This window comes from Falco punctatus (assembly GCF_963210335.1).
Source record: "Falco punctatus genome assembly, chromosome: 5".
Classification (NCBI taxonomy): Eukaryota; Metazoa; Chordata; class Aves; order Falconiformes; family Falconidae; genus Falco; species Falco punctatus.
In genome coordinates, this window is record NC_137584.1 from 66,758,188 (window position 1) to 66,784,534 (window position 26,347).

The 26,347-nt window shown below is 46.6% G+C and overlaps 1 long non-coding RNA gene across 1 annotated transcript; it reads right to left on the reverse strand.

The window, feature by feature from the left end:
- Positions 1-1,021: 1,021 nt before the first annotated feature.
- Positions 1,022-26,219, reverse strand: LOC308064984. The gene is made up of 2 exons (XR_013928614.1): positions 21,635-26,219; positions 1,022-14,577 (listed from the first exon to the last, which is right to left on the reverse strand). It is a non-coding gene; the product is annotated as an uncharacterized lncRNA (long non-coding RNA).
- Between the last annotated feature and the right edge of the window lie 128 nt (positions 26,220-26,347).

A 26,347-nucleotide genomic window follows, 5' to 3' on the forward strand; every position in this document is an offset into this window, starting at 1 on the left:
AATTACAGAACAAACAAACTGCAACTGTTAGGAAAGGCTGGAGTTTCAGCTCAGTCCAAAGCCTGCTGAAGTATATGGAAAGGCTCCTGTTACTTGCAACGGAGTTTCTTGGGTGTGTGAATAAGGCTAGTGGGGATAGCTTGCTGTCTTTTGGGGGAAGCTTTTGGTTGCCTGCACTGGCTACTCTTTCAGCTTCAGCAGGCACAGTGTTGGATTGCTGTTGACTTGGAAGATTTCTTTAAAAATGGTCGCACAGTGCCTCACCATGGAGAGAGCCTGGTGCCTTACCTGAGGGTAGCAGCCTCCTGTGCTAGTGGCACGATGTGGATGTCTTGAAGGCAAATGTAAATCTCAGTGCATCGTTTGCAAGGGACTTCCAGGAAGGCTGGGAAAGTTGTGATGCCAGTGTATGAGGTGTGGCTTCAGCTGGAGAACTAGGAACAGTTCTGGTTACCTGTATGCTTGGGAGAGGGACTTGAAAGGGAGTAAGCACAGGAGAAGGCAGAAGAGGGGGATTTACTCAATGAGTGGAGCAGAGGCTCAGATGGTAATTGAGGGTAGAAATGGGGGTCTGTAAGCACACTTGGAACAAAGTGTTTTGGAGGGAGAGGCTGCTAAATTTCACAGGTGGTTGAAAGGTCCTGAGAAAAGAGGGTAGAAATGGGGTCTTGCTTGCAGCTGAGCTGGAAGAGGGAGGCTCTGGCTCCTTGGTGAAGGTGAGGTTGCGGGGTGGTAGCAGGGAAGTGGAACAACTGAGCCCAGGTCCCCTGCTGGTCCGTGGTAGGACACACGGGTGGGCTGCCTCTGTGCAGGTGGGCGATGGCAGCCAGTAATGGGATGGCAACAGGGACTTGCTTCCAGTTTACTGAAAAGCAACCGCTTTCTTCTGGGAGGGTGCCTGGATTGTGTGGTGCTGTTGAAGTAATCCTCGTTCAAAGGCTCTTCACAAAGGTCCTGTTCTGCTTCAGTGAGGACTCCTGCTTAGCACTAAACGGGGGACTTCCCCCCCCCCCCCCCCCCCCCCCAGCCCCATTTCCCGCTGAATCCCTGCTTTGTTGTGTGGGTGTGTGGGCTGGGAGGTTGCTTATTGCAGATGTCATTGGTGTTTTACAGGGGATCTCCATTCTGCATGGACAAATTGCTGAGGGGAGGCCATTCGGCACTGGGGAGTGCTTTGCTCTTTCACCTAAGCATTAACTGTGTTTATTCCCCTCCTGTCAGTCCAACTTTGAGACCCCTGGAGGTCACCCAGTCCCTGCTCAAGCAGAGCCATCTCCGAAGTTGGATCAGGCTGCTCCTACTAGTTTCTCTTGAGCTGTAGCCAGGATAGCGCCAGGGAACTGGCACTGTGGGGAAGGAGTATGGGAATACTCTGTAGCACAGCTTTGAAGGGAGCCTGCTGCTTGAAGTGTGAGCTCATTTATGCTTTTTTGCTTCGGTTCATCTTCCTTGTAAATCTGACCGGGCAGAATAGGGCTGATTGGGTGGTGGGACAGCAGGGACACCGTTGCAATGTTTTGCAGCATCAGAGACACAAAGTTGCGTCAAGTAAACCGCTAATTATTTTTTAAAAATAAGTTAATGAGTTGTGGTGGAAATAAGTTAAATAGTTAAATGTACTACTGTCATCTGAGGTAAAAGTGTTGGAAAGCTTTTTCAAATATTTAATGAGAGAGAGATACTTGCTAGTAGCTTGGTCGAAGTTTTAACTTTTAATACTGAAAATTCCGCCCTGGTGCCAGCATGGTAAGTATCATGGATTGCTGCAATTAAACCAGTGCTTTAAGTTATTCATAATACTCTTTCTGGGCAGCATTCCCACCAGCTTAATCTGTGCTATACAAGTGTTTATTAGAACTGACTGTTGAAAAACGCCAAGCTAAATCGGACACACACACACAAAAATAATCAATATGATGCTCTAAACTGGTTTAATATGTCTTTCCTCTTCAATAATCCCACACATTACTGATTTATTTGCTGTAATGAACATGCCATTCAACCAAAACAACATTAGCTGCTTAAACCGCAGCATTAAGCACGGAGCAACTTTAATGCTGCTTTATGTTTCATTGTAATGCTCAGCACTTACAGTCATGTCTCTTTCTCTCCTCTGCAATAAAGAGTTTGTGAGGATCACAGAGGGATCCTGAGTGGTGTTTTGTTAAAACGTTCGAAGCAGTAAATTTGAGCCAAAGTTGCAATGTGGCACATCCATCATCCAAACCTCAGTGGAACCAAATTGGTGAGCAGGATTAATGCCTGAATTTATATTCCCTGCAGGATTTTTCCGGGGTTAACTATGAAGTAAATGGCTTATGTCAAACTGATCTAGGTTAAGACAGAGAGAACAGCCACTGGCAATTGGAATATTCTTTTGGACTTCATTCAAAATTTTTTTTTTCAAGCATTTGAAACAGTAGCGATTTACTGTGCTGCAGAAAAAAACAGACTGCAAGGAGCAGACTTTGCAGGGAAGAGTCCTAAGAGTTGTGGTAATAACTGAAGGTTTTCAAAGGAGTCTGTAGAAGGGGACAGGGAAGTATGAGTAGTACAGGTACTTTATAACTCTCTGGTATTATATAATAGAAATCTGTTCCTTTGTATAATACTGGCCAGGTCTGAAAAGTTTAGGCTCTCCAGTTTCCAGATAAAACACTTCCTACTACAAGGGCAAGCCTCAACTGGGAGCCCATAAAGTCAGAGGATTTTGGTTACTGTTTTGTTCTTTCCCTCTGTAATGAAAAGACTGCTTTAGATAATTACCTTCCCTTCTTGCTGATTAAGAAGCAAGTTGTATTGTATTTCTTATGGCATCCATGTATTCTCCATATTTCTAAAAATGGCATTACATTTTCTGTTTGCAGTACCATGTTTTCTTTCTTTTTCTTTGGAAGACTATGATGAGTTGCCAATATATATTTCAGCAGTTTTTTAGGGTCTTGGTGTCAAACCTAGAATATTAAAACCAGGAAGATGAGTTTCAAAGTATTGCAGAAGTGTGCTGAGTTCAGAGCAATTACTCAAACAGGTAGAAATGACAAAAAATGTCAGAAGTAGTTTGTTTGTACTGTGCTGGAGTAGGTTTTCAAATGAGGATGTGGTTCTGACTCTGAAAAGTGCATGTTTCTACTGGTGAATGCTGCTTTTCTCCAGGTGTTCAGAACAGAATTGGAAGTGATCTGGCAAAGGGAGAGTTGAGGACTGAAGGCAACTGTTTCTGGAGAAGGAAATGCAGTGTGGAAGTCTGTTAGGAGGAGCAGCCTTACTTTGCATTGCTCCCTTAAATTTACAAAAACAAACAAACAAACAAAAAAGCAGCCTGGAGATGCCTTCAGAATGTCTGCCTGAAGGGTGAGCACTGGGATGCAAAGAGTGCACCGTTGAGTGTTGGCAAAGATACTAGTTGATCACGGATAATGACACTTTGTGGAAAAACAGACTATCAAGGTGAATGGGATGGAGTGCCATGAATGGTACATGCATGCTTTGAGGGGAAAATAATGTCCTTAACAGCTGGTTCGAAGTTGGTTAGGGGATGAATAGTCATGTCATTTCTATGAAACATGCATGTGGTGTGTTTTTTCTCAGTTATCAGGAGCCCGCTCAGCACCGTTCACTGTTGTTGCCCCAGCTGCAGAGGTCTAAGTGATGCTTCCATCTAGCCCCTGGGCTCTGATCGCTCTGCATTACAGCAGGCCGGTCCCTAGTGCATAATACGCTTTGCTGTCTGTTACACAGATAAGCAGCATATAAAGAGCTGCCTTTATTGCAGCCACTCATATGAGTTACTTAGGTCCACTCACAAGCTCCCACACTCATATTTTATTTAAAGACCGAGTGATTTATGCCATCTACTGAATCAGGGCAATGGAAGCACTTGGACTGACCTGTTTGATGCCCAAGCAAGCACTGGAAGAAGGGACAGTGAGAAGGAAGGAATGAGCAAGCAACAGCAAAACTGAGCAAGAGAAAGCAGGATTGCGTAGTCCTGGGAAAGCCTCTGCCCTGCCTTGGCTTGTGTAACGGGGGCTTATACAACACGTAACCCAATCTGACCCTGACCCTGCCAGTGCTCAGGGACTATATTTTTACTAAGATTAAGCTTTTCTTTTTCCTGGAACAATTTCCTTGGCTTTTAGCTTGCCTGTTGGCTGGCATGGCCAAGGCAACCTCGCTTGTTTATTTCTATGATGTTTAGCTGTCTGTACTCTGTGAAACGTGTGCACCCAGCTTCCTCCGTGGAGTCCCACAGCAGCATCTCACCAGGGAGGGCCACTGCCAGGAGGCTCACCACGCACCAGAAAAGGTGTTTGTTCTCTGCTGGCAACAGCACTGTTGGGTAAATAAAGAAAAATATGGTAAATATAACAACACCCTTCAGCTGAGCAAAGCAACTGTAAGCTCCTGAATAAAATTAATCTCACTGCTTGAAAAGCAGGACCTGCCAGAGTTTAGTTTCTCCAGGAGGCATAAGGCTTTCTGCCTTTTAGGTTTTTATTCACAGTAATGTGAGGGACTGGGGCCTCTGGCTTCAGCCTGCCACCACCAGCAGTGCTGCGGCATCTTTGTGTGCTGGGTGGCTGCTGGGGTCCGACACACTGACGGGCCGTGGCAAAGCCCAGCAGCCTGGTTTTACGCTTGCAGCTTTAAAGCATCTTTCCCTGTGGCAGCTGTCCCCACATTTGTTGCACCCATGATGCAACAGCTAGGACTTCTGACGGGAAAAATGGTAACTTTTCCTCATTTAGTGACTTTAGGGAGTCTAAATCCAGCCTTAAGAAGTATGGTGAAACTCAGTGGCCCACAGTACAATGTAGCATCCCAATAGCCAAGCCACTTTGAAAGCAGGACTTGGGCTCCTGTAAGACTTACTGTTTCTGAACAATATTCCTTCTTTTTCAGCTGTAAGGTATTTTTGAAAATATTTGGTCAAGTTCAGCATTCAAATGGTCTTTAGTTCATGCTTGTCAACTTTGATAGTCTCCTGTTTTTTCACTAGTGAGGCTTTGACCTTGCTTTATTCAAGGCATTATTATCCTCAGCTTCTCTGACTGTTTCTTCTGGGTTTAAAATCTACAGTCAACACCTTTCAGGTGTTCTCCTGTTTTCCCAGGCCTTGGTGTCACCTCTCCCAGCTCTAAAGTCCACGGTGTTTGCTGGTTCTTCTGGCTCTGTGCTACTGCAACACGATGGAGTAATATTTGGCATCTCAGAAGTGGTTTCTCTACCCTGTGGTTGCTGCTCTGTCTTTAATAATTGTGGTCCTGATTTAGGCAGGGTGGGCGCAGCTTCCTGCGGTTTCACCAGATGGGAGCTGGGTTCTTGTGATAATGCAAATGGCTATGGCAGCTTTCCTTGAGGACGCATTATTCAGTTGTGAGGCACAGCAAAGATTCATGATCACTAGGGTCAGAAAGCAAAGAGAAGTCCATAGTCTAGAGGGCAAGAGACACTATTGGAGGTGAAAGCAAGTTTACATAGGCTGTCTCCCAAAGTGCTGGGCAAAGGCGATCTTGTAGCAGAATAATTTTAATACTTGATGTTTTGCATCACAAGCAGACAATGGCTTGTTACTAGGAGGCGATGTTTATCTCTCTCTGGTACCCAAATACTTAAAAAAGAGCTTTATACCCGAACACAGATTTTCTTCCCAGTAATATATTCAATAGTAATTCCAAGCTCACAAGTGACCAGATGCTACAAATCCTTGTACTTTGCAGGGAGCTGCAGGGTACTGGAGCCCTTAGTGAGCAGAGGCTGTTCCTGCACACCCATGGGCACCGGGCTGAAAGGAAAGCTGCCCGTGAAGCAAGTAAGCAAATGTCAATGTGGCTCTTCCCAAGCAGAGAGCAGGGAGGCTGCTCTCTCCTGCCTGGTGTTGGTTTAGAGGTGGAAACGGTACTGACACGTTTCATTTTGTCGGGCGAAGCACCTGGCCTCCCTTTGCAGTTCACTCGGCCATAAGCTCCTTCCCCTGTATGGCTGCTGTCAGGGACGCGCAGCCGCGCTGCTGTTGGGGCTGCTGGCAATGCTCTTGCCATCTGCCTCAGAGGAGGGTCACCAGATGTTCAGCATGGGTTGTGCAGAGGTTCTGCTATGTAAGGAGACATTCAGGGCACTTATGATAACAGTAGTTGTTGGCTTTACAACTCTGAGTAGAGGCTTAGAGAGCCCTGAGAAGCAGTGCCATCAGCGTGCACACTCTGCATCCCCAAAGAGCCGTGTGGCGAAGGCTGCTTTGACTCAGTGCCCCAAGAGTGCCAGAGTCTTGCTGGGGAGCGTGCAGCTGCCTCACACAACAGCTGGATAGCGAGGAACTGCTCAAAAAACGGGGCTGGCGAAGGGACTTCCTATACCCAGTTCCTTTATAACAGCTCCTCTCTCGCATTTCTTAGCAGATTGTGTACGAAAGCTGACCCCCAGTGACTGGTAACGGGGCAGATTTCTGCTTCTTATGCATAGATATGTCCACTTCAGTTCAAGCAAAAGCAACCCCCATAATAAGAGATAAGAAGTAAACCAAATGTTCTTTGCTTTCTGCTGGTGATGCAGAGGGACTACAGCTCTGGGACGGGGACCAGGCTTTTTTCTTGGACTCGAGGTTTGTCCCCAGATGGGGTGACTGCCCCACAGCACACACCTCGCTCTACAGCAGCCAGTGGTCTTGCATATAGGTAGGTAACCTCAAGACAGCATGTACAGATGGTCTCTGTCTGGCTCTGCCTGATCTCTCACCTTCTCAAGGTTTTTGATGCTGCCATGTCTAGAAGTCTGTAACCAAAATGGCCACTGCCAGGGACCTGGAGTCGTGGCTGTTCTGTGTGAGGATGCCAGGACGCGACCCACATGCTCTGCATTTGAACTATGCTGAAGCAGCTGTAAGATCGTGAAGGCACTTAAGCTGGGCAAAACAATGTTTTTGTTCTCTGCTTTGGTTTGTATTTATGAGCATTTCAATTCAAAATCTGCACCTTTTTTTCCTGCAAATTTATGTTGACCCAGCTCTGAGTGCTGAGTAAAGTAACAGCACCGTCCTTTACATGATTGGGGCAGAAGTTAATCTCCAAGTTATCTTAATAGTCTGACACTAGTAAACTCTCATATTTTTACACTGGAAACTCATTCCAAGGGGACAATAAGCATAAGACAACATGGACAGGTGTAGAAGTGACAGAAAAAATGTCTAAAACAGATTTAAAAATATATACATGTATCACTTTTTCTAAGTGCTTCTTCTTGATTTCAGAGGTGTCGCTTCTTTGCTCCTGTAGCATGAGTCAGATGATCTGTGAAATGGGGGTGCACAGACTGTCTGCTGTACTCACTTCCAGCATCTGAGGGGGATGAGGGAAAATGGAAAAAAGCCCTAGTGATTGTTAGACCTAAGACTAAGAGACCCCATCTTACTCACTGGTAGGAAAGATAATGTATGCTGCTAAAAGGGGATAAAAAGAGCATAAATTCCAGTCAGATGTGCCTTTCATGAAAAATGACTAATTAAATGACATTGGTAGCTTAAAAATAGATCTTGCATTAATGGGAAAATATTTTAGAGGTCATTTAAAAAGGAATCAAAACCCCCGGAAAGATGAAGAGATCATGCCTGCCTGCCTGGGTTTTGTTATTTCTTAGAAGTAAATCTCATTTTGGGGCAGCTTTCAAGAACAGCAGTAAAGCCCAGCACACAGACAAGCAAGTGCTGTCTGGGGCTCACAAAGGGGCTGCAGAGGTCAGAAAACAAGTGCCAAGCGGTGGGTAAATGAGTTCAGCCTCTCCTGACCCTCAGGCAAACCCTTCTGCGCCTTCTGCTTTCAGAGGGACCCACCCAAGGTTTGCTGCCGTGGAAGCAGGAGCCTCTCTGCCCTCACTCCGCACCAGGAGGGATGCTCCACACCAGGAGGGATGCTCCAGCAGGAGGGATGCTCCGCACCAGGAGGGATGCTCAGCACCAGGAGGGATGCTCAGCACCAGGAGGGATGCTCCACACCAGGAGGGATGCTCCAGCAGGAGGGATGCTCCGCACCAGGAGGGATGCTCTGCACCAGGAGGGATGCTCTGCACCAGGAGGGATGCTCCACACCAGGAGGGATGCTCCAGCAGGAGGGATGCTCCAGCAGGAGGAAAGCCACCGGCTCCCTGCACACACCAGCAAACTTGCACCTGCCCGAGCCTGGGGTGAGCCCGGGAGCAGCCCAGCACCGCTCACACGGCAGCTCGGTGGGGCTGCTGTCATACATCTCTTGTGTCATTGAAACATGTGCCCTGAGCATCTGTAGCTTCACAGGGATGAGCTTTGAGGTGACAACTGCATAAGAACGGTGCTGACTGAAGAAGTAAGAGCTGCTGTAGTGGGTCATCTCTAGTCTAGGAGCCTGTCTCCACCGTGCCTGCCGGTTCTGGCATGACAAGTAGGACTCATAATTTTCAGTCCACGTTCTCTGTGCTGGTCGTGATTTCCTAAACCTTTGCCATTTCTCTTCTGCAGTTGCCCCAGTAGCACGTATGCCCCAAATAACTCTCAAACCATGTGCACCTGCAGGATGAAGTTTTTATAAAAAATTAGTTTATATACTGAAAACATGAAAAGGATTAATGCAAAGGGGAAACGTTTGATCTCTTTCACCAAATAACCATATCAAAAGCTCTTTTCAACGCCTTTTGTTCAAACATATAAAAGTCATGAACTCCTTGGCTGCTAGCCAAATACATCAGAGCATATGGGCCAAAGTGTTCCCCAGTGTAAACTAAGGTCGCTCTGCTGATCTCCAGGGACATGAACTGACTTTCGCCATGCCTGGATTCAGCCTCTGGGGATTAACAAGATGTTTGTAGGACTGGTAATGCTGTATGTTCTGCTAAGAAATGGGATAAATGTGTTTCAAAACCTGTGAATGTATCTGAGAGGAGAAGCTAGCTCCTGAACTAAAACAGATGAAACAGAAATGAAACAGAAAGAGACTGCCAGGCTGTCTGTTTTTGAGACAATTAATAGGACATCCCCCCCCCCCCCCCATCTTTTCTAAAAACCTGGGAATTTTGATTCAAAACCTTGCTTTACTCTAAATACTCCAGTTCTGACTTCCCACTGTTTGCCAGGGAAGGCTGCTTCCCAGCAGAGGAGAAGGTCTTGTTCAGCTCTTGGTATAATAACAGCAAAGCTCAGCTATGGGAAATTCTCCCTCTCCTCACCCAAGCCGATGGTTCAAAGAGAAAGGAAGGGGGTTCCTACTTTAATTTTTCACCATGTATTTTACTTCACCATTTTTTCAGCTAATTTGGAGGGGTACCAAAAATGGCAAAGTTAAAATTACAAGGGTAATTTACACCCAGCTTTTGAATCTCTTGGCAAATCTTAATCAAACTGGACTCAGGGAAGAACATGCAAGGAGCAATGAGTTCCTACAGGTTTCATGATAAGGGCAGCCGAGGAGAGGAAAGAAATCACATAGAAATCGCCCCTCAGAAAGGCTGCACCTTGACCTCACTGTTGGTTAGACATGACAAAATCCCATGTGACAGAGCCTGTACAAGTCCCAGCTGCAGGGAAAGCTTCGGTCAGACTTTCTATCTTCCTGGACACCACAACCAATTGACCAGAGAGCACAAATGTGGCTTTGTTAGTTCCAGTCCTTGGGGGCTACCTAAGCCAGCCTGCTGGTTCTGGTTTGCCCCCCATCATTCTGTGCCTCACTGGCAGCGCTGGGGCCCTCCTGGCTCTGGTGCAGCTGCTGGGCTGGTGCAAAGGTGAAATATCCAGCCCAAGGCAGCAGTGGGACCACCCGTCTTAACAGGGTCTCAGAAAGGTGCGATCTGTCAGAAATGTGTGTGCCCACAGTGCTGACTGTCGCTGTGTTTCTTGAATACAAGAGGATTTTCTTTCCACTTGGTACCAAGGAGTTTTATGCAGAGTTGACTGAATAAGACTTTCCAGCAGAATAATTTCCCTGAAAGATTAGGGAAGTCACATATTTCCTAGGATCTCTATCATGTCTGAAGTCTCTTTATCCCACATATGTATTACTTTTTTCCTTTTAAACTGATGCATGCACTAAAGCCGAACCCAATGCTTTCCCTTCCAGCTGTTGCTGTGTAGCTGCTCCCCTTTCCACTTAAAAACTTTTAATCTTTTTTTTTTTTTTTTAAGGCGAGAGCCTGAGAGAGGTCGGCTGGAGCATAAGTGCATTCATTAGCACAAGTGATAGCTACCCACAGATTTCAAATTTGTTTCAGCTCTTACTGGCAGCTCTTTGCAACCTGAAGCAGGGATTGATTGTTGGTGAAGAGGCTCTGCGATAACAAAGGCAGAAGTCAGGCAGGGAAGGTCTGACATGTGAGCTGTCAGAGGTGGTGTCACTGCCAGCTGACCCATCATAAGACCTCCGGGGAAAGCCAATGGGTGCTCTGCTCGGGAGGTTCTAGTGCCCTGCTCCCTGCTAGTTTGTGCTTGGAAACAGATTGACTAACATAATAGAGTGATTTTGTAATCTGTCATAATACCATAAGCTACAGATCCACAGACTTTGACCCCTTGCAGGTATAATGAGCTCCTTTATTCAGCTGCACATGCTCTCTCGATGGGGGAGAGAGAGGGGGGCTTTTTCTAATTATATATCCAAAGCATATGTTTTGCCCAGAAACAAAGCATTATATTCATTAGTAAAATCCTATAAGCTAGGCTCTTTTTATTAGCCAGTTAACTAATTGACAGTTAAGAACATGTATTAATATCATGGTGTAACCATGCAGTCACTTAATCTGACAGCTTTATTAAAATCATAGCATTGCTCCTCTAAGTTGCTACAGTGAAAGGCTGTAGCATTTGCTTTAGAAACCCTGGTGCTTCGAAATACATAGCTCAGCTGTGAAAAAAAAATCAATGTAACATCATACAAAGTCTCAGCATAGTGGCGGTCTCTGTTAATCCTTCGACAGAGTTGCAGAAGAGCGCTGAAGGTCCTTGCATTGGCCTGTAAACCTTTGCTTCATCAATTTTAAGTAAGTTTTAGAAGCGCACAAAAATGTGTTAGTACATTTTCCTTCTTCCTTATTAAATCAGAAAATTATCTCATTGTAGCAAAATGCAGAGCATTACACGTCTGAAAGAATAAAGTGAAATGTTCGGCAGAGTTTGGGCAGGGGGTGTACACTATTCTGGGGAGAAGGGGGAGCCCAAGTACAGCTGTGGATGTGGTACTGAACACAGCCCTTCCATTTGCTACAGCAGTTTAAAAAGGTAAATGACCTGTATATGGAAAAGCTTAGAAAATAAATACTGGTAATGGAATCAGTGTCATCACGGTATGATGACATTGTACAAATCAATCTTACATCCTCACCTAACTGATAACTCTATAGTAGCCCATGTCTGAAAACGTGGTCACAGATTTATGTCACAAAGTACAGTGCTTTCATGAGGAACGATAATAAAAGCTCTACGGAATTACATTATTCCCTTCATTATGCTTGCACAGCCTCTGCATTTGGTTTACAGATCTTTATCACCCGACGCCGGACATACAAGATGGAGAACACTATACAGCCTTGGGTTTGTCAGCCTGATAGTTAAAGAGGGGGAAAAAAAAAAGGCAAACTCGAAATCAATAAAGGAAAAACAAATATGAAAGCGCATAATGGTATTCTTACAGATCTTTATTTCATACAGATTGGCAGACATCAAGGTCTGCCTTGAAGAAAAAGAAAAAAAGCTTTAAAATACACCTCCACTGAGCAGCAAAGCTGCCTGTTACCTAAGCATGCTGTCCCCATTGCAGCTGTGAGAGTTGTGCTCAGCTGGGCTGAAGCTATTGTGTATTTGCTGGCCTGGACCTCCTGGAGTGGTGGCCTGGCCCTATCCATAGCAAAGATGTGCATGTCCCTGTTCCCCCCAGGCCAGGCTAAATCCCTCTGATTCAAGCATTTACCTGCACTCCCTGCCTTCTGTGCCTGGATCTCCCATAATCATTATTTTAGCTCACCGAGCAGAAGACCAGACTCTGGCACCAAAGGTCATCTTACTCCTGAAACCCTGGGTGCTCAATTCAGGCAGCGCTCAGGGGTGCGCAGCTATAAGTCGCTCATGTTCTGTTCCATCCCGAGCTGCCCAGCTCCTCACCAGCAAATCTCACTGCTGCAGGTGCCCCATACTGGGAGTTCACAGGCTGGGCTGCTGCCGTGACGCACCAGGAGAGTTTCAGAGCACTCCTTGGCTCCACTGCTTACAAAAGAGGCTTTGCCCCCATCTTCGTTTACTGCACACTTCCCACCTCTTACCGTGGGCAGCGATGACATATGTGCCACCGAGCTGTGTGGCCAGACAGATCCTGCAGCCAATTCCCATTGCATGGAAGATCTTGTCTGGGATGGCTGGGACTGAGTGGAAGTCACCTTGGCTGAGGAAGATGAATTTGGGCTGGACATTTCTAATGCAGAAGAAGAAAAGTTGAAGTGTCTTCAAGAGATTGTTGATTATACTGCAGACAAGAAGGCTGTTCATGAAAAAAAAAAATCATTTTTTGAAGCAAAGAATCCTCTCTACCAGAAAAAGTGGGCTGAACTCAGTGGGTATGCATGAATGTAAGCACAAATATTGCTGCTTTCACTGAGTAGAGGCAACAGGAGAGGCTAATCATAGAATGGTTTTGGTTGGAAGGGACCTTAAAGCTCATATCGTTCCACCCCCCCCCGCCATGGGCAGGGACACCTTCCACTAGACCAGGTTGCTCCAAGCCCCATCCAGCCTGGCCTTGAACACTTCCAGGGATGGGGCATCCACAGCTTCTCTGGGCAGCCTGTTCCAGTGCCTCACCACCTTCACCGCAAAGATTTTTTTCCTAATATGTGATCTAGATCTACCCTCTTTTAGGTTAAAACCATTCCCCCTTCCCCTATTGCTACAGGCCCCACGTGAGCCTAGCCACCTCCTGTAGTCCGTTGCCCCTGTTCTCTGCCGTATCTAGCACCACTGTGCTAGGGATGTTCAGGGTATGTCCTGGCCTAGTCCTTTTAGTATCCTCCATGGAGCTATTGTCCATCTATCCCCTTTATCAGCTTGCTGATACTGCCTGACGACTCAGCCTTGTGTAGCTACCAGCAACAAAAGTTCACTGCGTCTGTATAAAGAATGTCTGTTTCTAACCAGTCTCCTGCTAGTTTTCCCCATGCTGGCGTTGCAACACTTGGGAGCAGCTCTTCTGCTTGGCCATTGCTGCCGAAGCTTTGCAAACCTTCAACACGTCCTTCCTGGCCACCTCCTCTGCGGAGTCCCAGCCTGCCCCCTTGCTCCCTGTCAAATGACCTTAAGCCCATCTCCTTGACAGTTTCAGTTGCCCTTCCCTATGCCTCCTCTAGGTCCACTTTCTATATCAAGGGTATATACCAACAAGCATCCGCTCTACCCACAAATGTGAGATGTAGATCAGTTCAGACAATAAATACTATTTTTAAAGTCTCTTTTATTTTTGCTATGACTTCTCTTTGACATTAATTGCTTTTTAATCTCAATGAAAAACAATTTTTATCCTTTGCCCTCTGACACTTTAATCTAAACCCAGACACTCCTGCCCCTTAAAAATAAGAAGAGGCCAAAGTAAACCAGAGAACTGTAGTTAATTATAAATTGCTGATAAAAGCTGATAAAAAGTCTCTGGAAGCCAGCACAAGTCCCAGTGCATAACACTGCATTCATGGTTTTGCAACTTTTTCTTGGGCAAATCTTGCACTGGTAGCAGTCAGGCAATGGTGTCAATGTGAATTTTGCCTGATCACTGGAAGCATGGTTGAGATTATTGAGGAATAAATAAAGTGTCAGGGAAAGCCCTTAAACACTCCAACAATATTCGTTAACAAAGCGCAGCCATGGCAAACAGATGGCAGCTGTTGTGCTGGGCTAAGCTGCTGTACCTCGGAGCAGGCTTGTGGGGTGGACCATAATATCACACTTCCTGAGCGTTTCCTGAGCAGCAGAGGAGTAAACAATACCTCTAATGCAAAATCAGAGGGAAAGTGAATTAGGTGGTGATAACCCTTCAAAAAGAAAAGGTATTTTGTGAGTTTCCGTGCAAATACCATTTGAGCTCTAAGCTTCATAATCAGCTTGGAAAATAGTTTAACCCGCAGGAATCTTTGTGACTTACTTCTGTCTTCCCCAGTTTGCAAGGTCAACTATCAAAACAGATATTGTTCGAAGAGCTCTGAATGCCAAGTAGTAAGCATATTTTACAAATTACTTTCCGTGTCTAAAAGCAGTGCCATTCCAGCATTTTTAGGCCATGTTTAAAAATATGGCATAAAATAGTTAATTTAAACAAAAATGGGAAACTTGGAGGGAAAAGGGGGGCAAGGACTTTTCAGATAATCCACTTAATACATCTTTGTTGTGCCTATCCTCATAATACCTCCGAGTCCCGGCTGCTGGATTTAACTGCAACACTTCATTTCCAGAGAAGCAGCAGCTGCACTCCAGCTTTCATTGTTGGTATTCCCAACATCAGTGCCCGTTCCAAAGCCTGTGAAGCCCTGCGGCAAAGCCAGCACCTCCTCAAGGGCAAAACCCTCATGGCTGTTCCCTGTGTGAGCCTGGGGAAAGGCAGAGAAAAGGAGAGAGAGAGAAAGAAAAGAAAGAGAAAAAGATGAGAACAGAGGAAGAAAAGAAAAGAGAAAGAAGAAAGAGGAGGAAGGTCAGCATTTTGAACCTAGGTCAGTGGAAAAACTCAACCCCTAAAGCACTGCTCAGCTTCAGTACTGCATCCCCACAATGACTACTCCTTGCACCCAACGGGAAAGAATAAAGTAGGACAAAATGTCAACCAAACGGATTTTTGATATAACTCAATTGTTGCATTTTCTGCTAAGGATAGGACTCCAGGGAATCACAGCCCAGTCATCACAGATGTGCTCATGAGGTGCACAACTTTTTACCTTCCCACTCTCCTGGCTCTTCTGGCACCGCCTTTGTTCAGGAGCATTGTGGGGGTTTGGGCTGCCCTTAACCTCTACACAACTAAGATGCAAGCTGCCAGCAACTTGCTCTGGTACCTTTCTCACAAATGTGTCACCTCGCTGCACCCCCCCCCCCCCCCCCCCCCCCGCCCCAGTTTCTTGTCATCTGTGGCCACCCACTGCATGAAGTTCTGCCGTACTTGGTGCACTGCCCAGCAAAGCTCCATTCCACCATTGTGCTGGTTTTGGCTGGGATAGAGTTAATTTTCTTCACAGTAGCTAGTGTGGGGCTGTGTTTTGGATTTATGCTGAAAACAGTGTTGATAATTCGGGATGTTTTTGTTCTTGCTAAGCAGTGCTTACACTAAGTCAAGGACTTTTCTGCCTCTCGCTCACCCCACCATTGAGGGGGCTGGAAGGTGCACAGGGAGGTGGGAGGGGACACAGCCGGGACAGCTGACCCCAGGTGACTAAAGGGATACTCCATACCATATGATGTCATGCTCAGCATATAAAGCTGGGGGAAGAAGAAGGAAGGGGCATGTTCAGAGTGATGGCGTTTGTCTTCAAGTAACCATTATGTGTGACGGAGCCCTGCTGTCCTGCGGATGGCTGATCACCTGCCCGCTGATGGGAAGTGCTGAACGCATTCCTTGTTTGTCTTTGCTTGTGTGTGTGGCTTTAGCTTTACTTGTTAAACTGTCTTTACCTCAACCCATGAGTTTTCTCACTTTTACTCTTCCAGTTCTGTCCCCCATCCCACCGAAGGGTGTGTGTGAGTGTGTGTGTGTGAGTGAGAGGCTGTGTGGGGCTTCCTTGGTGGCTGAAGCCAGTTCTGGTTCCATCACTGCTGCACCTGTTCAGTTCCATCACGGCTGTACTTTGCCCAGTTTCATCAAAACTCATTCTTCATTTATCCGGGTAATTTTTAATGTAATACCATAGATATGGCCTACAGCAACCATAGCAGCGGTGACGTACAGTATCATAGAGCAATTGCTCAGCATCCACTGACCGATGCCCAGCCAGTTCCCAAGCAGCAGCCCCTGGGCCAGCTTTCCCCCTAGTTTATATCCTGAATCTTGTTGCAGAAGATCTAAAGCCAGCTGGAGAGCTTTCACCTCTGCAAACTGACTTGATTCACCTTGTCCTTCAGCAGCCAGCTGGGGTTAAACTATACCACCCATGTTACAGATCTCCACACCACTACCCCTCAGCACTTCTCCCCCACCTCCCTCATCCCATGGTTATCAATCTGGCCCAATTCTTGTACCTAGTCAGGAGTGGGTCTACAGAAGTTTTTGTGGAAATCGCACCAAAATGTTAGGAAGCACGCCAAGGAGAATACGATACATATCTTTTCTCATCCCAGTGCAGAAGCAAATTGGTCACTGGGGGACACAAGAATGTGGCGATCTCAACCAGAGGGAGTTACGCTTTTGTGGGCACCCCAAGAAGAGGTTAAAATACGGGACCTTTCTTCCTTGTAACTTGTTAGATGTGTTGCACAGCTCAACTCCTCTATGGTTCTGGGCAGCTGCTAGTTTTATTCCCATCGAAACCAACACACAAATCCAAAGAAGGCTGGTCCACTGTGGTCCCAGGGTGCATCACTGGACCATCAATTTGAATCTGGCTTCTCCGTCAGAAATAAATAAAATAACAGCAATAAAAAGTGCCAGTAAGAAGGACAGTGGTGCTTGCAGGGAAGTGGGTGCAGGTACTCATCTGCTCTAGTAGAACTAGCTGCAGGTACCTTCCCTCCATGAAAGTCTTTTTTTGGTTCATGACTCTTCAAGCTGGTCACACTCAACTTTTTGCTGACTGGAACTAATTGAATGGACCATCTTGTGTCGCAAGACACACACGCAGGATGAACATTTCTAAAATAGCTGGGCCAAACACAAAGAAAGGCTCCTGCATGACACAGCCTGCAGAGTGGACCAGGAACAGGACAAAGGCAGGGATCTGCCTAGCCACCCAACACTGCCGGGCAGCCTGAGGTGGATCCCAGCCACACACACAGTGCAGATCCTGCTGTCTTTCTCCTGCCTGTAGCTTTTCCATGGCTACAGGTGCTTCTGAAGCTCTTACAAAGAACTGTTTTATTAGCAATGCCCATTTCAATGAAATATGCCATGCAAACCTGTTATCTTCTCGCTTTCTCACCTACATACACCAAGAGCCTTCTTCCTTTGTTGGTTTAATGACCCAGATACGCCACATTTATATAATGTGACATTGCATTGCTGGAAATTAATGCACCTAGAAAACTGACAAATCGCTGGAAATCCATCACCTCCTTATCAGACTTGTTTGGTGATGGTGAGAGCTAGAGAACTTCCCAGTGTTGTGTTGGATTGCCATTGTAATAGAAAAAGTTAGTGAAAACTTAGCTAAATCATTAATAGCTAGAGTAGACAAAGCTTACAGACTGTGGTATATGAACTGTATTACAACGTGCCCAATAGCTAACTTTAAAACCACCCTAAAAGGATGTGAAATAGGATATAGAACCACTGTATATTGTGTAAGATGACCACTTAGCAACTGTTTGGTAATGAAACAGTGAGCAAATCAAACCAATAAAGAGCAAGGAGACCCCAGACCTTAGTATTACTATTGGTCCAAACTGTTGCGTGTGAGGGGTGAGGAACTTAAGACTGTAGGGGTGCAATTGCTGGGGGATTTCTTTGCTCAGGGTCCTTCTTTGCAGGCACCCAGCTCGAGCTGTAGCACTGCTAGTACAACGGACTTTATAGAAGACTCTCTTTTTGGCTTACTGATTCAGCAGAAACCTAGAGTCAAACCCTGTTATGGTGGCCGGTATGTGTGATTTCCATCAGTCTGGTGACTCAGGTGGGACTTTAGGTAACCACCACTGGATGTTGGACCCTCTTGTCTCCAGTGTCCAGCTGCTGGCATCGGGTGAGTTCACCTGGAAACTTTGGGGATGCGAGGTGCCAGTTGGTGAGCGCTACTAAATTCTGGATATTCTGGGTTTGAGCAGGTTCAAGTCCCAGCTCACAAGCATGCTAGGAGAGGTGTGTGCGGCCTGATCAGCCTAAGGCACATGAATTTGGCATACAGATACTGTGAACGTACTCAGCATAGAGAAGGGAATGCCCTTAGTCCGAGGTACTAGAAAATTGGAGGAAAATAGATGGCACTGCAAGTCTATCAAAAAAACAAGCAATGGCATCATGCCAAGAAGAAGGGGGTGGGTGAGTGGGGGGGGGCGAGTGGGCCTGTGAAGGATCCTTTGACCAAAAGAAATTAACTTTGCTACAACATATTCTGGAAAATGAAAAACCTTATCAAGCAGACTTTTGGTATGTATGGGACAATTGGGCATATGACTGCCATAAAGAAGGTGGTTGGACAAGTTCACAGAGAACGTGGGTTACAACTCTAGCTGCAACAGTCGTGAGTGATCCAACAGATATGCTTGTGGAATCTGCTCCACCCTATGCACCCCCCTCTCCGCTTTCTTCTAACCCATCTTTTGCTACTGCTTCTGCCAACGTTCTTTCAAATCCAGCTGTGACGCCGCCTGTAGCAGGGGGAGCTAACATTCCTCCTCCAGTATTGCATGTATTTACTGATCAACCCTGGAATCCAGGAGATTTAGCTGTGTGGGGAAGTAAAATGCCTACATTGAGGGAAGGTGCGAATCAGTGTGGCCAATTATTTTCAAGTTGGTTTGTAATGGATATAATCCATCATGGAAATTCATATTATTATTGAAGGGGTTATTTTAATCTGATGAAAGGGATAAAATAATTGAAAAGGATGCAGAATTAATGGAATGACATGAGGGAAATAGGAATCTTTGACTGGCAAATGATCCAGATTGGGATTATAATAATGCAGGAGACAGAGCCAACTGTCAGACAGCGATTCAGAATTTTGTGGAAGCTATTAGAGCTTGTGGAGAATTGGGAGTGAACTGGATAAAAGTACAGGAATGTAGGCAGAGGCTAGATGAACGCCCTAGTGACTATTGGGGATGATTGTGGTGGGCTTTATTAAAATATGGGGGAATGACCGTGCAGAACTTGAACATTGAGCTAGTGTCAAGTGTATGTGTTGATCAAGCCACCCCAGCTATATGGAAATATTTTAAAGAACATATGTCTGGGTTGCAAGGGGAGGCATTACAAAAGATCCTAAGCGCGGCGGTGTTTATGTTTGATGGACAGGAGGAAAGCCAGAGAGCTGAACAGGCAAAGGAAAAGGACCAGGAAAAGCAACAAGAAGCTAGTCTTTTAGTGGCAGCACCGGCACAGAGCTTACAACCAGGAGGGTGAGGGAGGGGTTTTCTCCCATGAAGAGAACAGGGGAAGAGGCAGACAAATCTCGGACTGGAGATTTGGAAGAGGAATGAGAAGACTTGGAAGTAACTGGGAGGAAAAGTGTCATTACTGGGGGAAGCTTGGTCGGTGGCAAAGAGAATGCCTGCTCCGTCCAAGGGGGGCTTGAAAGGAACTGGACATGGGCGGTGTAAGGCAGGAATGAAGAAGTAATCCGCAATGCCTGGAGGCAGGGCACGCACTCTCTCTGCGGGGATTGGAGTCTGTGGGATGTGGAAAGCTCAGCTGAATCATATGGGACACATCATTGGAAAAATGAAGGAAAAGAAGTTGAATTTTTAGTCGATGTAGAAGCAACCCTGTCACTTCTAAATTTTGTGCTGAAGTGCTCTGTATCGCAGGACAGGGTATGGCTTCAGGGGGCGGTGGGAAAAGCAGAACTTGTTTTAAGTAAACCGTTAACTGTTCACACCAGGAAATGCAGGCGCGTGGGGAAGGTTTGTACAAGCACAAGGGCCCGCACCCCGTTTATTGGGACGCGATCTCCACCCCCCCGGAGGTACGGTCACACCTCCCACCCGCCGCACCGGCGTGACAGCCGCGGGGACGCGCCCACGGGGGCGGGGCGGGGCCCGGGGGCGGGGCGGGGCTCCGGGGGCGGGGCGGGCCGCACGCGGCGCCGCGCCAACCGGCGAAAACAGAGCGCGGGGCGCCCCCTGCCGCACGGCGCGGCACCCCGGCCCCGGCCAGCGGAGCGGAGCGGAGCGGAGCGCTCACTCGCGCCGCAGTGCCGCGCCCCAGCAGCGCCGGCAGTGTGCGGCCCCCCGCCCCCCGGTACCCCAACGCTGCCGCTAGCAAAACCCAGGCCGGGCAAAGCCCCGTGCGACCTGCTCTAGGGGAACCTGCTCCAGCGGGGGCTTAGCTGGACCAGGTGGTCTCCAGAGGCCCCTTCCGACCCCCACCGTTCTCTTCCAACCTAACCAATTCTCTGATTCTATCATCTATACAGTCTCAAGGTATACGCTCGTGGCGTGTGCCATGCAATAGGCATATTGTGGAAGGAACAGGGGTTTTCCACCTCCTCGGGAAAAGCTGTGGCTAATGGAACAGGAATTTGGGACCTGCTGGATGCAGTTCAACTTCCCACAGAGATTGCTGCGGTTCACTGTCCAGCCCATACGCGGGACACCACCGTACCCAGCCAAGGGAATGCCTCAGCCGGTACAGCAGCGATAGCTATGGCTCATCAACCCGTGGTGAAGGCTATGGCAGCTACCTTGGGTAAGTGCTCATGGCCCGATGTCAACCATTCAAAAGAATTACCCCAATCAGATGTGACAAGTGAAGTGAAGGAACAGCAGAAAAATGGGAGGCAGTAGAAGATGAAGGTGGAATATTGATAACAGGGGGAAATCCTGTCTTACCTGATGACTATAACTAGATGGTTCCAAGATAAAGCTGATGGAGGAGTGGACACAGTGGCTAACCGAGTACAGCAAGTATGGGCGGCTCCAGGTGTCTATGCAGCTGCAGAAAAAAACTACTAATACGTGTCCTGCCTGTCAGAAATTCTCAAATATAAAACTTGTGCATGAATTGGGAAATGGGTGTTTTTCCCATTCAAAAGATTGCAAATAGATTATGCTGATATGCCAGCGGTGTGTGGATATAAACATTTGCTAGTGGTGATAGATCAATTATTAGGATGGGTAGAGGCTTTCCCAACAAGAAAAGCAGACACCGGAGGAGTAATAAGAGCTCTCCTTAAAGAAATTATGCCTAGGTATGGAGCCCCAGGATCTATTAAATCAGAAGGTTGCATTTCACTGCAGAAATAATCAACCAGGTTTGTAAGAGTTTAGGGATAAAAAAAGATTGCACACTGCTTATCACCCTGAAGCATCTGGGCAATTACGAAAGAATGAATAGAACTCTTTAGGACAGAATAGCTAAAATTTGCACACATACAAGGTTAAAATGGGCAGAAACATTAAAATCAGCCTTACAGGACATTTTGAATGTTCCAAGGCAACCCTTAGGACTATAACCCGCTGAAGTTTTTTTGGGAGACATTTAACTATATCAGGAACTTCTATCCCAGCCAAAACCAGGCTCTTGAATGGAAATGAATATTTAACACAGTACGTTGTAAGTTTACAATAAAGTTTCAAACTTAAAAGGGAGCATGCTCAGTGGTACCAACCCACCTCTCCAGGGATACAGGTACATGATTTGCAGCCTGGGAATAAAGTTTTAATAAAAATATTTTCCTGTAAATCTAAGCTGGAACTCAGGTGGAAGGGGCCATATACTGCCTTACTTTGCTGTAAAGGTTGCAGGGAAGGAAGCCTGGATCCCCCACTCCCATGCTAAACACCTACCTGAGGACCACTTGATAGATGAACAATGACCAGCGATGGAGGAATCTGTCGTAATAGCCACTTCAGAAGCTGAAACCATTTGAATTTCCAAAGGACAGAGTTCTGAATATGTGTCGTTTTTGTTTCTTTTCCAGAGCTCCTTGGATGTAGGACTCTCCAGACACCTGGTTAAGTGGACCATCTGAGACTTAATAAGAAGTTTTACCCCTCTTGGTATATATGCCACCCTTATAAGAGAGGTTATAGAGATTTTATGGATAAAGTTACTAACATTTGCTGTGCTTATTACACAGGTAAAGGAAATCTCTTAAGTCTGTACAGCCCCATTACGTGTGGAGAGAAAACCTCTGTTTTAACTTGTCACAAACCATAGTCCAAATCACTAAGAAAACTAACTGTTGGGTATGTACCCAGCTCCCCAGCCACTCCGATTCAAGCATTCCCCTGTTAGGGATCCCTATACCAAATAACTACTTTCCATAGAGACCATAATGATTCACAACAATGGGAGGTGGTAATCCCAGAACACAGTAAATATCCAACGTGTGTAAAACATCAGACTCTCCCCAGTCAACTTAAGCTCCAGTACAACAGTACTACCATTGTGGGCAGCTTTAATGACTGTAACCAAACTATGAAAATAGTAAAAGTGGGAATACTTGGGGACTTTTCCAATACACCTTGGCCTGTACCTGAGGGAAAAGAGTGGTTTTGGATAAGTGGCAAAAGAGTTTGCAAAACATCACCAGGAGATTGGTCAAGAACTTGTGTGCCTTAGGAGTGGTTAACCCTAATATTTCTGTGTTCTCAAATGTGACTGTGGAATCAGGATCAAAGTTGTGACCATTTGTTCATAAGACCAAATGTAGTAATCCACTAGTAAAAAGGCTGACCACACTCCTCTCCTTCACTAGATCATTTCTTCCCTCGTTGGGAGTGAGCAGATTAGAAAAGGCCTTAATTAACATTTCAGCAGCAATAGACATTCTAGGCAGTAATACTGCTGATGCAATTACGGCATTACAAGAAGAGGTTTCGTAGCTCTCCAGAATTACACTGCAAAATAGAATGGCACTAGATACTTTGTTAGCTTCACAAGGGGGAGTAGGTACAATTACTAATACTGGTTGTTGCATGTACGCTGACCAAAGTGGAAGGATTTCAACTGATGCCCAGAAGTTCTGGGAACAAGTACAATTAATGCATAAAGTGTAACTGGACAATACTTTACCAGGATTCCAAGAAGTATGGTCTTGGCTCACCTCCTGGGTACCAGATTTAGCAGCTTAGGCAAAATGAATTCGTTATGGTTTATTAATTTTTATAATGATCTTTGTAACACTGTTTGTATTCAATGTAAAATTTGCTGTACTCAGCTGTGCTCACACCTTAGAGGCTACAAATATTCTGCTCCCATATGATAATGGGAACATTAATAAAAACAAAAGGACTGTTGTACAAAAAGTTAGTGAAAACTTAGCACTAGTAGCTAAAACATTAATAGCTAGAGCAGACAAAGCCTATAGATTCTGGAATATGAACTGTATGTATTACAACATGCCCAATAGCTAACTTACAGAACTGGCCAAAACCACCCTAAGAGGATGTGAAATAGGATATAGAACCACTGTATATTGTGTAAGATGACACTTAGCAACTGCTTGGTAATGGAACAGTGAGCAAATCAAACCAATAAAGAGCGAGAAGACCCCAGACCTTAATATTACTATTGGTCCAAACTGTTGTGTGTGAGGGGTGGGAACTTAAGACTGTAGGGGTGCAATTGCTGTCACTACCTTCAGAAATACCTGCTCTCCAGACTCCATTAGCTGCAGGAAGGCAGTGCGCCATCTTACAGAAGATCAGGATGGCCATAACAGCTGGGACAAAATTTCCCATAGCTGTAGATGTATCTGCTAGATTGTATTTTCCATCTCACAATCATAAAATCTTCCATTCCATTTGGAAACTATGTATCTGTTACAGCTGAAATGTTCTAGATTTCACCATCCCTACCTGCTAAACCAGTCTGACTGTCATCTGTGGTTCCTTACCAGGTTTGTTGTTGCCTTTTTTTCAGAGATGTTATGGGATCTTGTTGAAGCACTCTTTCTGCTGCCAGTAATTTGTGTCTTGGCTTGTGTGGTTAGGACTGAACTCAATAGGCTGCATAAAAGCACAAAAGGCGCATGCTTGGTACAGGCAGTCAGCAGCTGACAATGAGATCAGACACATTACTACTGGATGTGCAAGAGAGATGCTGGTGACTGTGAAACCACTGTGCAAATGACCACGTACCTAACACTGAGCAATGTGAACCTGGTGCAGGGTGCTGAAGGGAAGCGAGCTGTACTGCAGACGTGTGCTATGAGATGCTGGGGGCAGCCCTCACGGCTGTAGTAACCCACTTGCGCTGAGCCTGCCCACATGGAAGGGCCCACTATGACTGCTAGTAGCATGACAGTACTGTGCCGGTAAAACGGGCATTTCTGTGAGCTGACAGTCACAATGAGCATTTTGGGAAGATCAGATTCTGCTAGTGTAGAAATAAATGTCTACTGGGGAGTTCCCTTAATGTTATCTTCACCTCCAGTGGACCAGCAGCCCTGAAGTCCAAGCAGGTGTTTTTTTTTTTTTTTTACTTGGGTGACCTTCCAGACAGGCCATGAGTGGAGAAAGAAGCACTGCTTCACTCTTTCCCCTGGGAAGCAAGGGATCACCATCACTGTTCATGGAGAAATTGTGTACATAACCAATGGCGCTCAAATAAACCAGTGGAGTATGCTAGAATGACCTCTGCTTACTGCTATTCAGTTACTGGGCATGTCACCTCCTGGCTGGGGATTCCTGCGCTACCAGAGCTGGGCTGCAGGAATGATTTTTCTCAGGTCCTCCTTTCCAGTGGCTCCTGGCTAACAGCTGGAACAGGCTGATAGGGGGAAAGCATAGACAGGATGAGGCCGAGAGCAGACCTTTGGATTCCTGCACTAGGTCAGTTAATGCCACAGGCAAGTCCCTCACGCCAAGAGGGCAAAAGAAGAATGTTGCCAACAACTGATAGAAAATCCACTTAATGATCTCTGAAAGCTCTGCCCCTCTGTTTGAAGTAACAAACCCAGCAGATGAACGCAGTTGCAGAAAGAGCGTTTTCTCTGCTTACAAAACTGGGATAAGTACATGTGCAGGTTTTTACCTGTCTTGCATCTTCTTTATGGTACAGAAGCTTTCCATGGCCTCACTGTGAAACATTTAGGACTAGAAACCCACAGACTGGTGAGTTTCATGCATTCAGGTTATCTTCCAAAACAGCTACTGCAAGAGTTGTCAAAAGGTGTACAATACTCAAAAGGCAGTGTAAATAACAAAAAAAAAAAAAAAAAAAAAAAAAAAAGGTAGTATCTTGAACTTTGCCTGTGAACCCTACAAGGATCTAACTGGGAACAATTACAAAGAGTATCAATGAAAAAAATTAAATCTTTAAAAAAACGCCATTTAATTAATACAAAATCCTTCCTCTGAAAAAATAGATTTCTTCCATCTATGGATTACTATGGATTATCATGGCACCAGGGTATATGGTGCCACTTGCTGGTTGTGGTGTTATTACCTTTCTCTCCACTTCCTGTACCAGTCTTCTTTAATGTTGGAACAGCACTTCTTTCCCACTAAGGTGTATGCCTAATGCTTCTTTTGCATGTGATGTCAACACCATCTCTGTGTCACGTTTTCCCATACTCTGAACTTACAGGTACTGAAACTGTGAGGTATCGATGGGATCACGTTTCGGAGTGGCTGTGCACTGGACCATGAAGCCGTAGAGACTGGCATATTCTCATGGATAGGCATGATAAGCAACCTTTTTTACTTCAAACAGGTAGCCTGCCATTACCGGTGTGATGCACACCAACACAGCCTTTTGATTTCACACCTTTAGGGTCACATCCTCTTGTACAGTATGACCATTCCTGCAAGTAAGTTCAGAATTAGACGCATTTTAAACGTCTGCCCTCACATGGTCCACCCTCCAAATCCTGAGGACTTCGTATGTCTTCTTACCCAAGTTCTTACCCATCTTACAAACAGCGTGCCTGTCGGTCCCTTACTCCCTAAATGCTTCGTGGCTTCTACCCTCACCGCCCTCCTCTCTTCCCTGGCCCTATTCCTGCAGCCTCCCCGGCTCCCGTCCCCTCCCCGCCCCACGCCCACTCCCGCAGACCGGCCCAGCTTCGATCGCACTTGGGCTAAGCCCAGCGCTGACCCCGCAGCACTTCCGCGCACCGCGGCCGCCACTCGCGCCCCTGCCCGGCCTCAGCGCCCCCGCGGTCCCCGGGGACACCCGCATCGCGCGGGGCTGAGGGCAGGGAACGGCCAGCGGCCAGTCAGGCCGCCACCTCGGGGCAGGGGCGCCATCTTGCAGGGAAGAGGCGGCGGCCCGGGAGCAAGGCAGAGGTCAACATCCAGCTGCGGGCAGGCCACCGGCTTCGGCCACCCGCCTGCGAGGGCTGGGTGGGGTCACGATACCCCTCAGGACGGGGACGGGGACTAGACCGCCCCCGCCTGCCTCTCCCGAGGCGGCTCTCCCGGCGCGGCAGACGGCGAGGGGCGGGGCTTCCGGCGAGCCAATCAGCGGCCGGGTGGGGGTGTGGGCGGGAGCGCGCGCGCGCCGCCCGTGACGCTACAATGGCTATGGTGGCTGCACAGTGACACGTCTCC